The following is a 16,033-nucleotide window of genomic DNA, read 5'->3' as shown; positions in this document are numbered from 1 at the left end:
CAGGAGGATTGCAGGTTCTGGGCCAGTCTGGAAAACTTAGGGAGACCCTGTCTCACAATAAAGGGCTGGGGATGTATCTCAGTGGTAGAGTGCCAATCATTTCAATCCAGTACTGCAAGGGGAAAAAGGCGGGGGTGGGGGGGCGGGGGAGAAGAAAGAGTTTAGGAACATGGTCACTTTAATAGGAATTTGCATTCAGTCAAAGTGGTATTTCAGTGTTCTTCCTATTTTATTACTACAGATAAAAATTCTCTAGTAAATATGTTTATTCCATTTCCCAATCTTGCCAGTATTATGTATTTACTAATACCTTTAGGAAGACATTCTCTGAGGAAAAAAGCTCTTCTGAATACAGAGGGTTTTAATTTTTTTAAAGAAAGAAAAACCAAAAACCTTTATTTAAAAAAGGAGGGGGCTGGATGCATACAGTCACACAAAAATGCACCTGTAGACCAAGCTATAGTTTCTTCAACTTCCTGTTGAAGGTTAATAGAGCTAACCTTGTATGAAACTTGTGAAGATTGCCACATTTTTCTTTTTTTTCCTTATACCATTACTCCCCTCTGTTTGTCTGACTTCAGAAGTCCAGCCTCATCTTTGTCTTCATCACTCTTGCCTTTAATATGAGAAAATGTTTAAATTGCTGGTCCTTAGTCACTGATTGATGGCATTCTAGAAGGTTTCCTTAGTCAACGTTCACATTTTAATCCTTTCTAAATAAGAGAGCTCTTTAGGATGGAGCAACGAGTCCCTATAATCAGACCTGTCCCTTTCTGTGTCCTGCTCACCTGGTGAGGACAGACCTGGGGCTGACCCACTACACAGGAGCATTTGAAATGAATATGAAAAAGACCTCGTCCTAGGACATTTGAGGGGCCATGAGATAGACACACAGGCGTGGCCAGTGGGATGGAGCAGCCATGGGAAGGCTGAATATTGTTGTATAGAGGTAGACATCCTGGGAGAGAATCTTAAACAAAAAAAAATCTAATCGAAGCTAATTTAATCTTATGATTTTAGAAATGTTTAGAACTGCTGCCTCTGCCTTCTTTGTGAAGTGTATACCCTTCCCAAGAAAAGTATTTGCATTAAAATTCAATACTTGGACTTCTAAAAAAATTTTGGAAGTGTTCTAAAAGCATTGTAAGCTTCTCTAAGCATACTGTTATGGGGTATTTGAATAATGTATTTTGAGGCTATTATTTGGGTGGTGTGTACTAAGATGGGAAGAATGGACTCACATTGGTATGCATCTGAAGCTCAGGACATTCTCTTGTATGGGGTACCTTCCTGCTTTTGATTTGTGGCCTCTATTGCTAACTGTTTTTTGCATCAGGAGGAAGTGACAGCCGTAAGTAGTGCCTGTAACATTGGAAGAGGGAAGGGATTAACACAAGATGAATTAGTGTCTGTGTGAGTTTTTAAGGGACTGGAATGTTTCTCCAAATTGAGGATGTATTCTTTGTTTCTGGCTGACAACTTCCTAGTTTCCCAAGTGTCGGAAAACTTTTTATTCTTTTCTCATGTTACTGGAATTTTTTTAAATTTCCCGAAAAGCAACCACAGTGCTTTCTCCTTATCGGTAGCCTTTCTTTTCCTGTTCCAGTAATAAAAGAACAATACAGGAATGTAAGAAATTGATACTTCTGTTTCTAAGTATGTCCATATATTTGCAGATAAAATTCAGGTTTTGTAGACATAGAGTAAAGCGGTTTGTCAGTAGAATGAGCTACTATAATGTTGTACACTTTGTCCTATCTCCTCTTATATGCAGTTTAGAAAATGAAATCAAGTTTTTCTCTTCAAACTGTGTTTCCATGTTCTGTTATAAGGTCCTGGAAATTGGGAAGATGGGTAAGAGCACTGGTTGATCCTTAATAAAAAGACATTTTAAAGGCATCAAACACACTCCAGTCTTGTGTATATATTTATATTATATTAAAGACTGTTACTTATTGTTCCCCTCCTTTGGCAAAAGAATAAAAATGTCTAGTCAACCTTTTATAAACATGAGAGATGTGTTCTTTGCAACAGCAAATGTGAAAGGGTGCTTATTTCAGTGTTGTGATGCAGTTTGTGTTCTTGGCAGAGGACAGTTAAATCCTCCTGCAAGTGTCCCTGAAACCCTGGGGAGCAGAACTGGAGTCCTGTCCACAGGTGGTCCAGCTATGACCATAGGGGACCTTGCTCACTTTTCTAAGGCATGAAACAAAGTCTGGAATTCTCTGTTGTGTCTGACCTAGATCTGGGTAACTAGAATTTTTAAACTGCCTAAGTACATTGGATATAACATTTAAAGTGATGTTTATAAAATATTGTATTATTCCATTTATATGTTTTCACTGCCCTTTGGCATTCTAATTGCTAATCACAGTGGAACCTTCTGAATCAATGCTTTCAGATGGAGAGCCAGCTTGTTTCTGTCCCATCAGGAATTTTTCAAATGAAATTATGTTGTAGTGTTACATCTCAGTGTGACATGGAACTCCCAAAATGTTATCTGTATGTTCTTTTATACCTCTTGGTTTCTCTATATCTGCCAAACTGAAAACCCTCTTATTATGTTGTCCCTGGGGGACCTTTAAATATCTCAAGGACTATACAAATCTCATTAGTCAGGAGAGTGCATCCCATGTGGATTTGTAAAAGTCAGTCTTCATGTGCACAGGAAATAATGTGTTTAAAAATGATGCATGTCACATGTGTACTTGTGTACTTTCTGTGCCAAAAGAAATCGCAAATATGCCCATGTATAGCTAGATTATGTGAACACACATGTATATGGTGACATAATAAGTAGTACCTGGAAATAAATGCAGTTGTGTTTATTTTTATCTTACCCGATATGTATATCTCTGCATTTACCTGTGTGCTATTAAAAATATGACAGAGATCATAATGACATTACAGTTTTTGGTTAAGAATTTCCTGAAATATTTGCTCTTCTTCGATAGTGGACATTAGTCATCGACATTAGCCACTGGCCATACCTACATTCCAGTGGTTCTTCTTAAGAATTGATGTAATATTATGTGCTTTGTAAACAGCTCATGGGGAATAAGTTATGACTCTTCACATAAATATTATTTAAACTCCTTCCACTTTCATTTCCCTTATCACTGTAACAACCACACCCAAGCTTGCTATTAAACTGTGTTGTCTATCTGCTTCCCACACGCCAGGGAAGCTGACCCTGTTGAGTAGCAAAGGAAATATGAGAGATAAAGTTGAACACTTGTCTTCCTTTTGTTGACATTTCTAGAGCAACAAGTCAGAAAGCTCATCTCCTCCGGATAGGCAAGAGACGCTACAGGGTCCTGATCAAATGCTATGTCCTTTAGTGACCTTGATGACTCCCAACACAATTATTTAAACCATTCCAGCAAATAACTCACAGTTTTAGTAAACAAGATGGGAATGGTTGCTAACTTAATCAGCTATTGGCTTCGGTTTTCTATATGTGGAGGAAGATACTGGTGACAGAGGTAAAGACAACAGAGGACTGGGTCTCCGAGATTACCAAGTTGGAGCCATTCTGGCTCTCAGTGTGAAATCTTGTTTGGGGAAGCCTCTGCATTTGGCCATCCAAAGCTCTGAAATGGGAATTCTTCACTGTAGTTTATACTCTTTGTATTGAAGTGAAGTCTTTGCTACCTTAAGAGTTGTAACACTGTTGTCCAGAGGATTTTCAACAAAATCACATACAAACTTTGATGCTTTATGTGTTTTTGTTGTCTGTTCCTCAATCATATTAACCTCTCCATTAAGACTTTTGCCATCTCTTAAAATTTTTCTTTTCTTGTGTTTCAAATATGTCTTGAAAACTTCAGTATGAGTCCTATCGCCAAATGGGTGGTCCATTTGACAGTGCTTTGCTTAACATAATGATTGACTGTCATATTTCCTATGGGCAGAGGTCCTGTGTTCTATTACCAAAATAACATTTCATGTCTTTATAAATCTTATGTGAAGTAACTCCTAGAAAGAGAAATAAAATTATTGTATTTCATGTTACTTTCTGCTGTGTGTAGCATCAAAAATAAATGAATGTCCTAGGGGGGTAGATTATAAAGTTATAACACACAGACATGGGAAGGGGTTAGGAGGTAGTAAATGTGAAATGGGCTTAAGAATGACTTTATTCACTCACTGGCATCTTGGAGGGACTTGGGCTGTCAGGAAAGTGAGCCAATCTCTATTAATATAAGGCACTAGAAATCTAAATAAATCATGTTTGAAAGCAATACCAGGATTTTCCTTAAATGCTGCCGAACAAATTCTGTGATAAATGTCAGTTAAGTGTGTGTCACCGGCATACAAAAACTGAGAGGACCACAAAAATATCCACTTAAAACTTTAAAATATCTAAGCCCTTTAATGTTCTTTTGACCTTCAGTTAAAGAACATGGTCACATAGCAGAGGAAATGCCTCAAATTCTAGCATCTGGGTTTGTTTCTTTATACTTTTTTGGCACAGTGACAACAGTAGGACTTTTCTTTCCTTGATTTTTTTTTTTTCACAGTACAGTCAACACAGGCTTTTCACACAAGTGGGGAAGGACAGTCGTGAGGCCAAAAGCAATATGTTTCTGCCCTGCGCTCTTGCGCTCTGTGGCGGGGCCTGATTGAATGGCTTGTTGTTTCAGAGGGAGCCCCAAAAGCAAACAAATGGAATCCCACACAAACACAAATTCTTTATAAAATTAGATATCTACTGCAACACACGTAAATATATTTGTATGTACCCAAAACTTCGTGCAATGAATGCGGTGTTGTTTTTGAGCCTTTGTCCCTGTGGTCAGGCTCCTTCAACTGCATGTAATTTTTGGATCTTCATCTGTTCATCTGGACTTTCAGCTCTTTAAAGATTCTTCAAGAGTTTTTTTTTTTTTTTTTTTTTTTGGTAAATGAAAAAATAATTAAAGTACTCATGAAGTATATATATATATTGACAGGAATCCTTTATTTCAGCTCTGTTAGTATTTCAGCCATATTTGTCATTTATCCTAGAATATATTTTAACTGACCCTAGAAAGGGTCAGTTAAACTTTAGAGAACAACATAGTGAGATCTGATTTTTTCCATTAGTTAAAATACTCAAAACAGTGAACTGGAGACATCTTTATACCTTCATGTTTTTCCAGCTTTTTACATCCACTAGATTCTCTGTGAGCTTTTCTTTGAATAATGTGAAGCAGTGTCCCTGGGATGCACTTTTTGGGTGTGGGTGTGGTTCAGTCTGTACCATGCACCTTTCTTATCACTGCAAACCCCCTTGCTTTGGAATCATCCATCACTGTCTTCTTACAAGTGTTTGTGGGTCATTTGTAAATTTCCAACCTGAAAAAGTTAGGAAGCAACACTATTATGAATGAACTTACCGACTTAAAATTTAAAAACGTGTCAAAAGTAGGCACAAAAGTTTTTTTTTCTAAAAGCTTGTTTTGTCTGAAGTTTGTATGTTTATTCTGTATAGTTAAATTGAAAGGGTAATCATGTGCCCTTAGCGAATGTTTCCTATACACTTTTCCCTTATGTGTTTATTCAGTCACTCGGCACATATGTATTGGGCACTTGCTTCATTGTGCTACATTCAGTCTGAGCAAGACGCATGAGTTCTGGTCCTCCCAAGCTTTCAGTCTTACGGGGCATAAATAAAATTACATAATTGCTGTTGACTTCCAGGGTGTTGAGACTGAGACGGGATGGTTTGAGAGGACCTTTCTCTGAAGAGATGATATTTAATTTGGACTGAAAAATAGGAAGGTGTTAGCTGTACAGAGTTCCTGGAGAACATTCTAAGGGGTAGGGAAGAGCTCAAACAGTAAAGAGTTTGGATTTCATGCCCAAGGGACTGGGAGTCCACAAAGGAGTTTTAAGGTTCAGATGAAGATGATAAGTGTGCACTTTTCCAGATAACTCTGGCTGCTCTGTGGGAAATGGGTATTAGAAGGAGGCTAGAGTAGAATTGGAGGTTAGTTAGAATACTGCAGGAAGCCAGGAGGACACTGTGTGGTCAGATGAGGGTGCTGATAGAGGAGGAGGAGGGAAAGGAGTGTCATTTGGAAATAAAATTGAAAGGGCTTGAATATTGGATTTGGGGGTCAGATTAGGGCATGAACCAGAATGACATTAGGCTTCCTGCTTGAGCAGTTGGTGCCATTTCCTGAGATGAAGGAAGACTGGGTAAAAACTGAGTGGAGTCAAAATGACCATTTGAAATGAGTCAGAGTATACCATGGCAGAGGTGACTTTTGAGTCCTTTTCTTCATATGGGGATGATGATTTGAAAGTAAGTCATTTAAATGTTTCCCTGCCTGGAGACCATGAACAAACTTGTGAACATTTCAATTTGTTGACTTCTGGTTCTGGTTCCTTGGCTTTGTCTTCTGCTATTTTGTGTATTACCCTGCGTCTTTCATAGGCCCTGGTTCTCTCCTGACCTTTGGAGAATGCTTTTGTCACCCCCCCCCGCCCCACCCCCCACCCCCCGCCCCCCCACCCCCCCCCATCCATATCAGTAAAACTCATAGCCTCATTTGCTTGGCTTCTTTTTAAATGATTCACAAATTCTTTCTGTAAGTTTGACAGTGCATATCTAGTGTTTCAGGCATGATTATTCTGACACTAGAATTCCAGGAGAACCCAGGCCAGCTGAAGGAAATACAAGCCGATATGTGCTCTATCTCATGCAGATGTAGAGCACATGCAGACCCTCTTCTCCTGTGTGCCTACCTGTGTCCCCCCAGAAGCAGAGACAGTGCCCGGCACCCAGGAGATCATTAATAAATGGTGAATAAAAAAAAATAATGGATTAAAACTAATTTATACCAATAACTCAGATAAAGCTAAAACCTATTAGACTTTATCTTGTACCCTTTATGGAGGTGCTCTTGCAGGTTTATAAGGAGAGGAGGAGCTTGTGGAGTTAAGAATAAAATATTCTGTTTCCTTAATGGAGAACAGTCAATAAGGAGTTGCTATAAACAGACTGATTGTCAGAAAGTATCCTGAAGTATAAAAACATGTTCAGAACTGAGCAGTATTTCAGGGTCATGATCATGAATGGTAATTCTCATTGACCCGATAAGGAGAAAAGTATGCAATGACTGGACATTTCCAGTCAGTAGAAAACAGGACATCAGCTCGTGCTGTCCTCTGAAAAGGAAAAGACATAACAGGTTTGGTATTTTTTTTTTTTTTTTGACCTGGAGTTGGTTTTAGTTATGCCTCATTTTATTTAAGCTCACCCCTTTTTGGCCTTGGTCACATTTCTTTTCAGTACTATCACTTGCCAGCTTTTTAGATACAAAGGGAAAAATCATATTTGCTGTCTGCAGTTAGAAGAAACCCTGGCAGAGATCCTCCAGAATCTAAGAGAAACCTAAGAGAGGAATTATTAGCCATATCCAGACCAGTAGCTGACTGGCTCCGCTCCTTCCTCCCAGGAGCATTCCTGATTAATGGGAGAATCTGTTCTGTTGTCAAAAAGCCTCTTTACTGAGCCCAGTCTGTCCTGGCTTCAGAGCATGACCAGCTGCGCAGCTCAAACCACTGCCAGGGCTCTGTTTCTGATTCCGTCCTCGGCATGTTCAGAGGTGGTGGACGGGAGCGAACGGTGAAGAGAGAGCATCCAGATCAGTTTGGACCTCTCAGCCGACAGCAGAGGCAGGGCACCCTCCACACAGAGCCCCTTGGCCCACAGTGGCATGTGTCCTCTTAGAAGCCTGCCCCTCTCCAGGGCCTGGATGTCCCAGTTCTTCTTCTTTTGTTCTTGACTGTTATCCAGACCTGTTAGCTCCTGTGTCTGTAGAGAGTAATTTCCTCTGTGATTTTTTTCCCCCCGACATCCCCTCTTCACCTCTCTCTTCCACCGTACCTCTAATTTCTGTTTGCCTTTCATCCCCTCCACCACTGCCCTTTTCACCTTTACACTCAAACACCCTCACACGTTGGTCTGTTTCCAGCAATAATAACACACTTTTTACTAACCTAACATTTACCCATGTAGTAAAGCTGATGGAGTTTGTGGTAGCAAGGGTAGGCTGAAATGATGAAATCTTATCATAGCAGAGCATAAGTTTCTGTTACCTTTGTCCTGTAGCTTTTCTTTCTCATTCTAGATGCATCTGCTTTATTGCAGAGACCTCTTATCTAGGTGGTTGGAGTCTGGGATCCTCGTGAGGTCTTTAAAGCTAAAGAACTATCTCCTCTGCATCTGTGATACCACGACAGTGATCTAGGCTAAATTGGCAACACATAAATTCTAACCAGAGATTTTAAATGCAATGAAAATTAAAGTGTATTACAGTAAGTAAGGCAGGGGTCTAACCCAAGATACTTCTAGTTTTCTTGGGAAGAGAGCCATAAAACTCATTCAGTACAATGAAAAAAGCACTTTCTTAATTCAGAGTCATAAGAAAAAGTACTGAGAAAGGAGTCATGCTTTGGGGAAATCAGGGGTGTTTACCCTTTCTGGAGAAGGTGGCATTTTATTTGGACCTTGAAGGATGGAGAGGAAAGACAAAGGGCCATGCAGGGGATGGGGATGATGGTGGTGATGGTGAGGAGAGGCTCATGTAGGGGAGTGCAGACCCTCCCCAGTTCCATAGCAGTTAAGTGGTGGGTAGGGAGCATCAAGTGTGCTCTCACAGAGGTCCTAGGAGAGCATCCTGTGCAGGTCAGAATTGTTGCCTGAAGGTAAAGTGAGAACTCAAAGAATAGTGTATTTTTACTCTCTAAATATTGGAAATTCAAGCATGGTCATAGAGGGGAAAGAGCCCGCAGAGAGGGAGGAACGCAGGGCACAGAGCAGGTTGTGAGAGCCCACTCCCGCAGCCCTGCAGACTTTCCTTTAGGCTTTTGGCATTTGAACTCTTGTGCTGCCTTCCAAGCTCCTTTTTCTGTGCAGTGCAAAGGTGGGATAAAACTGCTAAGCCAAGGAATCAGCCCAGAGAGGTCAAGCTGCCTGCGGTCCATAGGAAATCATATGTACAGATCTCTCTACAACTTTGTCAGCAGGGTTCTGAGAAGGAGGCATGACTGTCTAGATTCAGTTTTGTTTCCATTGGGTCTGCGTCCCTCCTGCTTAAAGTTGTCTGAAATTCAAGTTCCTCCTTCCCCTCTTGGCCCTCTCCTCCCTTGCCTTGCCCCTCTCCTCCCTTCTCCTCCCCCCACTGCCTGCTTCCCTTCCCTTCTCCTCTTCTGTTGTAATTATCAACCAGATTTATCCAGACACTATCACTGTGATAAACGTTAGTGGATCTGCTAATTAAACGCTAGCATGTTTAAAGAACATTTTAAAGAAGCTTCATGTCCAAGGTGAAGGTATCCTAAAGTTTAAAACTGAAGTTCTCTTTACTCTTAGAACAGCATAGTGTTTTTGTTGAGAGAGGACTTGTTGGTTCTGTGTAGCACTAAGATGTGTGTGTGTACTTTACTCAATTTCATTAATAACTTTGTCCTTTTTGTTTGTATCTCATACCTCGTGGGACAGCTGCAGTTGATGTCAGGATGAGCTCATGGTTCAGTATAAACTGCAGCTCCTTGAAGTAATTACATTAATATTAAAGCCCCCTATTTGCATTATTGACAAGGATATCTTTTATTGTCCCTTGAAATAGATTCATCGCCTTCACAGAATATGTTGTTTTGATATTGGCAACTTGATAAAGCTTTATGCAGATTATTCCAATTCCATGTTCTTGATCAAGTACCAAGTTTTTTTGCATACCTACCTTATGCTCAGTGGACTGCACTGATTTTAAGAAGATCTCATGCCGGGGGACTAGCTCTTTTAATATTACTTTTCTGATTTCTGAAGTTTATGCTAGAGTTTGAACATAAAGTTTCATTTTACTTAATCTGGAGCCAGTTATTATTTTAAAATGAGAAATGCATGAGTAAATAAATCAAAGAGGGGCTTTGGAAGTATTTTTGCATGGGTGATGTGTGCACTACATCCAAAATACCTGGGATGTTGGTACATACAGTGTTTATGTTCAGTGGTAAGATTGAGGAAAGAAGAACTGTTTGCAAATAATTTTAATTTATACCAGATTGATTGCATTAAAGCCCCATGATATGATTGCTTTTGCTGTTATTCTACTGACCCTGCAACTTGGAAATTCCATTCATTTCTCTGTTCATTTTAACCATTCGTCACTTCTGATTCTTATTTCCTCTTAGTCTTATTGTTTCCTGTCTTTCTTTGAGCCCTTCACTCACATATATTTATTCTCTATCCAACTTCCTGCCTTCTTTTTTCATCCCTCTTCTTCTCTTTCCATGTTTAATATGTTGATTTGCCTACATATTTGTTCGAGTCATATGTTTAATAGCAAATATCTGGCTGGGGTGTAGCTCAGTGGCAGACTGCTTGCCTTGTATATGCAAGACCCCTGACATGATCCCCAGCACCACAAACAAAAAATGCATAAATAAATAAAAACAAATGTCCTATTTCTGAGATTGGGAATATGATGTAACAATAGCTAACATTTATAGCATGCTTCTCATGTATCAGACATTATCAAGCACTTTCTACAGATTTTTAATTTAATACAGGAACTCTGTGAAGTAAAAGAGGTGAAGGAACTTGTGCAGGGGCTCACGGCCAGGTAAAAGTACTTCATTGCCACAGCTGCTTAGTCTGTTAGGACTTGATGATCACCAATGATATCACAGGTACCATGCAGACATGTCCAGTAGGACTGCAGCAAAGGGTCCCTTCCTTTTGCATTGCTGAGTTTTGTTCTCATTGGAGAGGTGTCATTGAGAGGTATTTACTTAGTGCCTGTGTATACCAGTGTCTACCCAGGTCTTTTCAGAAGCCAAGGAATTGGTAACCTCTGTGGAGCTAGAAGCTCCTGGAGCTGGTGGTAGAGATGGGGACCAAATTATGTTTCCCATCTGGTGTTCCTCCTGCCTGTGTCACCTCATTCCTTGGAGGCCATTGGAGATCTGGGACTTCTAGGGTGTTTAATACCAACACCTGAAGGCACCAAGTGATCTGCTTAGAGGAAATTTTTTTTGCCATACATTTGTTAGAACTAGTGTTTACATATAATCTTTGGAAACTTGGAACTACATAACTACTATTAAATTCAAGGTATTAACAGACTTAATTTCAGTGTTTATTAATTTTTAGAGGTATTTTCCAAAGAAGTTTTTATATAAGGTTAAATATATGGCTTCCATGCAGTCATGGTCTGCTTTTGTTTTTTTCCAAGTTAAATTAAAATTTTTTTTTTTTGAGAAATTGACCATTGCATTATACTACAAAGAGACATTTGGACGTTGTTGAAGAGCTATGATCAATGTTATTTAAAATACTTATTTATTTCTGTTAATGACTATTGATATTAACCTTCATAAAGCAAAGAGCATGCTTCTTGATGGGATCTTTTGCAGAAAACATCTTTCTGGTCGTAACAAGATAACTAGGTACATGCCTAGAATTTAATTTTCATTTTAAACCTGTTCATTCTTTTCTACTTTCAGTCAGGAAAAAATAATCAGAAAATGTTAGCATTTCAGTTAAATTGTAATTATTTTGCTCTACCTTAATTAGGAAAAGGGAATTACCAACTGGCAAAAAAAAAAAAAAAAAAAAAAAAAAGTAAAATAAGGTATGCTTTCCATTGAGGATCTTAGGTGGGGTGTTGTTCAGCTTTTCATCACTATAACGAAATACGCGAGAGAAACGGGTTTGTGGTGACTTACAGTTTTGTAGGTTCCAGTTCACGTTGGTCCTGATAACTGTGACCTTTGGTCAGGCAGCACATCATGGCCAGGAGCACCTGGCAAAGCAGAACCGCTCACCTCATGGCCAGAAAGTGAAGAGAGAGGGAGGGCCCCAAATTCCACAGTGCCCTTCAGGGGCATGCCACTAGGGTCTTGAGAACTCCCACAAGGCCCCTCTCAAAGGCTCCACCTCCCAGCAGTGTCACTGTATAGACCAAGCCTTTTAACACAGCAGTCTCCAGGAACATTCAGGATTCAAATTATAGCAGATGGGGACTGATGGGAAAAAATTCCAAATTTTGAAACCCAGATGATGTTCTCCTTGTACTGGCGAGGCTGCCCTCATGTGAGGGTGAGTGATTCTCTTGCTACAGTGAATCACTGTAGATTTAATTGCCTACAGTATTTATTGCACTTTTCTTTTGCATGCCTTTGAAAGTTGGATTTTTTTATTTTGGGAATAACCAGAAGTCATATAGTTAATAATATAGGCAGGCACTTTAGAGGAGTTTTTCTGTGTTTTTGCTAAAACATATGCTCAAACTATTAGGCACTGAGAGTGATTTTATTGTATATTTCATGAACCGCTTTTAAAGGGAACATTACAGAAAAGTGTTGAGAAATGGCAGAATTGGAATAACTATGTAACTTGGTAAGGTGACTTTGAAGAGTAGTATGATCTGATTGTACAAATCCTTTTTTTTTTTTTTTCCTTTTTGCTTCTTGGGACTTTGTCCCTGTAGTTTGCTGTTATATCTTATACACTAAGTATTGTTAATAGTCTTTAATTTAAAAAAGAACTTCAGGACACTTTAATAGATCTCGGTCTTTAATTTGAACAAAAGTTGGTGTATTGCTAAGTAAGTATGTGTGGTTATCTGCACAAGTTAGTTCCAATGGAAGGAAGCATGGCAAACCAACCTTTCCCCTGCAGAATTGAATGGTTTTAAGGGCCATTTGAGATCCTAAATCCAAGACTGCTGGTAACTGCCACCTGAAATGCTTTACTCTCTGTAACTGACCTTGTTTTTTCTGTTAACTTGGCTACCTCTCCCTGCATAGATTGTCCTTTACATTAGGTAGTGATTTTCCATTGCTTGAAGGAGTGAACACTCCTCCTGAGGGTATTTATGTTACCAGAGTGTTTGTCAGTGATTCGATTTCCTGAGATTAAAAACTTTTAAATATGTGGCATGTCAGCATCATGCATTAAATTTCCAAAATTTAACAAGGCCCATTTTACTCCTGTGCTGCTCAACTGCAGATCCTGGAATGTTTCACGTCATACTTTGGAATGAATGTTCTCACTGGAGTCTGCAACTGCTGAGTCAGAACTGGTTCCTGGATTAAAATTGCTCCTCTTTATTCTAGTCCATTGTCTGTTGTAATTGTGCTTCCTCAGTTTCCTCATGTAAGTCAGAACAAAGGCTGGATATAGAAATACTGCATCCAGCCTAGACCTGTTTACTTATTTCAAATTAGCTTTTACGCATATAAGCAGTAGAAAACATGGAAACAATATGTAGATCGCTTGGAGAAGAAAGGAATTGCTTCCACTCTGAAGTGTTTTACAACTTTGTGGGATCCACTCATTATCTAAATCAGAAATTCTCAGTACTTTAGGATTCATTTCCATGCTTTATATAGTGCTTTAAAAGTTACAAATGAATTTAGGCAGTTTATTTCCAGAACTAATTTTAAGCTTTTCTTTGTACCTGGGTAAATAGTGCTATACTGGAGGCCTTAAGCCAGAGCCAGTTAGGTTGCCTTGAACCACGTGACCACTTAGGGCTTTCGTAGAGCATGCTTTTAACTATTTAAAATAATTACCACGCTGAACCTGGAGACCTTTGAAAAATCCATAAAGTTAATTATACTTTGAGACACACCTTCTCCTTTGCTACTTAAGCCCTGTGTCAATTTTACAATATTCCTTTGGTTAACAAAATCACCATGGTTGAAGTACTGTATATAGTGACGTGCAGTTCATTTCATGCAGACACATTGAAGTAAGGTAGTAGAAATAAGTGCATTGTTATTAAGAGCCCGAGCCTTTTGTGATCATTGTATGGCTAGGAGACAAAGGCTTTGTGAACTCGGTACATTTTTGCCTACTTTGAGATAGTGCTTTCTGATTATTGTACTTAATCATTCGAGACCTTTGCCCTTGTATCATTTGATTCTTAGAGTTTATATGGTTGATTTGGTTCCATGACATAGAATAATCCCAGAATTTTTTGTCATTGCTTCTGAGTCAGCAGCTAACAATGATCGTAGTTAACAGTGGAGGCTCACTCATATGCCAGGTATTACTCTGTGAAACCTCTCAGGGAGCTCATGAAGTAGAGGTTTTTCTTATTCTCTTACATGTGAGGAATCTGAGGTTAGGAAAGGTTACTTAGGATCACACACTGTAAGTGGTGCAACAAACTGGATAGAACTGAGAAAGAGACTGATGAGAAAGAGACTGATGGAGACTCGTCCTTTGTCTAGATATTATATTAGGCAGCAGAGAAACAAAGATGTACAGGATTCAAGTCCAGGCCTCCATGGAAATTACTTTGGTCATGGATTGCCATGATAGACGTATAAATAATTAATGATGCAATGTATGCATTTCATAAAATAGGTATACGTGCAAAGTCTGTGAGAAGAGAGGAAAGGAAGGAATCAGACTTACGGGGCAGACAGAGATAAAGGAGTACTACACAGACGAAATGGCTTTTGCTTGAAAATGACCAGAAAACTCTTTGAAGAGTCTGCATCCCTAGCAAAGTACCCAGAATGTCTCAAGTCCTCACTAATTTTTGGGGGGTGGTGGTGACAGTGGTACTCTGGCCAGCTAGATGAGCATGGGAGAAGAGCACCATAGGGTATGGATGTGCCTGATTGAAAGCTCAGAGGCTGATTAGAATGTGGTGTGCTTTTCCTTGGTATGGCGTTGGCCAGGGGCATAGGGGAATGTGACCAGTGGCTACATCACACATCACTCTTTTACTTAGACCAAATCCCCTACTAGGAATCGTCTGCACTCCCAACATTCTCCCTATACCTGCCGTAATTCCTGTCTGCAACTGCCATGCATACTGATCTCATCTCTTCTTTCTCTCCAGTCACAGTTCTTTGTTTCTCTGCCACTCTTGACACTTAATGACATATTGCCTTGGTAACCCCTTTGATTACCGCACTGTTATTATTTTAACTTTTCTTATGTCATACTCTGCTTCTTGGTGTACAGAGAACCTTAAGAGTTCATATGCTCACCTTGACCCTGATAAGGGAGGAGATGAGGCCCATGGTAATGGGTATTGTACAAAATCCTGTGAGCAGTTACTGACAGGCCTGGTGGGTTCCTGTAAGCTAATGCTCCTCTCCCTTTCCTGAACTCTAGTGAGTGCATGGAAGTGGGAAGCTGTGTATCACGCTCACTGTGAGCCGTGGAGCTGCTTGGAAATCTGTAAGTGAAAGAATGAAGACCTCTGTGGCTCTGAGTCACATACAGATGATGTGGTGCCCAAGCTTGGAAAATAGCGTCTAAGCATATAAAGAATACGACCTCCCTGTTAGATGTGTTTGCTCAGAAATATCAGAAGAGCAACTGCTGGGCAGGATTTTCTTGTTAAAACCTTTTCATAAGGAGTACTAGGAAAGGTGGGAGTTGAACTCATTACTTACAAGGCACTTGACCACCTCAATCAGCTTAATAATATTTCTGGTACGTTAAACTTGGATTTCTTATATAAGTCATGACTAGAAGTTTAATGTGTTATTTTCCAATGTAAAAAATCATTTCCTTGGGCTGGGACTGTAGCTCAGTGGCAGAGTTTGCCTAGCATGTGTGAAGCACTGGGTTCAATCCTCAGCACCACATAAAAATAAACAAATAAAATAAAGGCATTCCATCCATCTACAACTTCAAAAAAATTTTTTAAAAGTCATTTTCCTAATAGTTTTTTTTTCCACAATGATATAATTAAGGATGGAAATTAGATTCCATAGTGCCCATGTAATTAGTAATTGGAAAGTCCCTCTCTGACTCAAAAGGAGGATTACTGGTGACAAACTGTTATCACTACTCTCTCCTCAGAGGCTCAGAGAAGGTGGAGCCTCCAGATTGCATTCTTAAGTGTGCAGTGGGTAGAAGACTTAGGTATTAGGTTCCTGCTAAATGTGAATAACCATGACTTATACATGATTTATTACAGATACCAACATAGTAGACCTTTACTATTCATAACAACATTTAAGAATTCAATTATTCATTGAACAGTGACCCAGAAGATCCATG

The 16,033-nt window shown here is 39.5% G+C and overlaps 1 protein-coding gene across 6 annotated transcripts in view; it reads left to right on the top strand.

Moving 5' to 3' along the window:
• The window catches only part of Crim1 (cysteine rich transmembrane BMP regulator 1), a 180,212-nt gene that overhangs the window by 46,428 nt on the left and 117,751 nt on the right, over positions 1-16,033 (top strand). The window lies entirely within an intron of this gene.

The sequence above is a fragment of the Ictidomys tridecemlineatus genome, chromosome 12 (assembly GCF_052094955.1).
Source record: "Ictidomys tridecemlineatus isolate mIctTri1 chromosome 12, mIctTri1.hap1, whole genome shotgun sequence".
In the NCBI taxonomy this organism is placed as follows: Eukaryota; Metazoa; Chordata; class Mammalia; order Rodentia; family Sciuridae; genus Ictidomys; species Ictidomys tridecemlineatus.
The sequence above is the reverse complement of the archived record's forward strand: the minus strand, read 5'-3'. Positions and strand labels throughout refer to the sequence as shown.